The sequence below is a fragment of the Acanthisitta chloris genome, unplaced genomic scaffold (genome assembly GCF_000695815.1).
Source record: "Acanthisitta chloris isolate BGI_N310 unplaced genomic scaffold, ASM69581v1 scaffold23175, whole genome shotgun sequence".
Classification (NCBI taxonomy): Eukaryota; Metazoa; Chordata; class Aves; order Passeriformes; family Acanthisittidae; genus Acanthisitta; species Acanthisitta chloris.
The window spans coordinates 1-336 of NW_008673439.1; positions in this window are offsets into that span (position 1 = coordinate 1).

The window sequence follows — 336 nt, forward strand, 5'->3', positions numbered from 1 at the left end:
CATGGGATGGAGGGTGTTGCCGGGGGAAGGATGGGTGTTCCCGTGGGGACCAGGGGTGCAGTTGCTATGGGAACGGGATGCGGTTGTCTCTGCGGTTGCCATGGGAATGGGATGCAGACGCCATGGGAAAGGGATGCAGTTGCCATGGGAACGGGATGCAGTTGCCATGGGAACGGGCAGGGGACGCTGTGCACCGCGGTGACAGCACCGAGCGATGCCCTTGGGGCAGGCAGGGGTGGATCAGGCCCCACACACCCCCTGCCCCCCTGGGCTGGGCACACCTGAACTCCAGTCCAGGAGCACAGTCAGCTTGGGACGTGGCCTCGCCACACTCCC